The sequence below is a fragment of the Myotis davidii genome, unplaced genomic scaffold (assembly GCF_000327345.1).
Source record: "Myotis davidii unplaced genomic scaffold, ASM32734v1 scaffold1639, whole genome shotgun sequence".
Lineage (NCBI taxonomy): Eukaryota > Metazoa > Chordata > Mammalia > Chiroptera > Vespertilionidae > Myotis > Myotis davidii.
In genome coordinates this window covers 49,799-50,875 of record NW_006290315.1, presented here as the reverse complement: position 1 = coordinate 50,875, position 1,077 = coordinate 49,799, and positions in this window count along the sequence as shown.

Below are 1,077 nucleotides of genomic sequence, written 5' to 3'. Positions count from 1 at the left end.
GTGCGTGCAGTGTAGACTAAAGTTTGCTCTCTGGAATAAGGGTCTTACATGGGATGGACATGGGTGGGGAGGGGAGGCAGAGCCCATTAATGACTAAATTTCTTACAACTTTGGTGGAATAGGTTCTCCAAATAAGATTAAGTTTAAGAAAATATTGTAGGCTGAATTTTTTTGCTTATCTCTTAGGTCCATTCTCCACTTTTTTCTCTCTGCTCTGTGCCCCAGGGAGCTAACCTTTTTGGATGGCTTCTACAGACTTCTTTGCCCTCTGGATTCCAGTTGTGTCCAGCCATTGGGAGGCACTGGCAGGAGATCAGAGGAAGAGAAAGGATGAACTGGGATGTTTATTTCTAAGGATCCCTCCCTATGGGTTGACTGAGTCCTTTTACTGAAGCCAGCAGATCCTGTCTGGTGGCCCTGCCTTGTAGTTACTCTCTCTGGGTTGTGTTCTGTTAACCATTCCCTCTCCTTGTCCTCAAAAATCTAAAATCTTTAGCAGCTTTCCCACTGTCATTAGCATGAGGTGGGGGTAGGGGAGCTGCACTATTCCTACCTGACTTCCTTACTCCTATCTACACTTTTTAAGTAACTTCTTTGTTAAATCCTCCTCAATTAATTATCTTTTGTGGTGCCATCTTTTCTCTGGAAGGAGCCTGACTAATTAATTTATGGATTCCTATTTTTCACACCTGAGTTTGTGGACTCAAAACCCTTACATGTGCCACTTTTTTCTGTAATTACCAAAAACCCTTGTGCAGTTTCTATTAGGGACTCTGAGTAGATTATAACTCCTAGCACTGAAGCCTAATCATTTTGAGATTTTTGACTGAAAGTCCCACATTCCAGGGAAGGTCTCAGTCCCAGGCAAATCGAATGGTTGATGGACCTAGTTATGACTCTGGTGGTCATAACCTAGTTATGACTTGGGTGTGTGTGCAAAGAAGTCCCTAGTGACTTGTGTCTAGTGGAGTATGATGAGACAGAGTTTGAAAATTACTACACAATTCTACATGTAAGATTATCCAGAAGATGAAAGAAATTAGGATAAATGCAACCCTGCTGCACAATTCTTTCAAA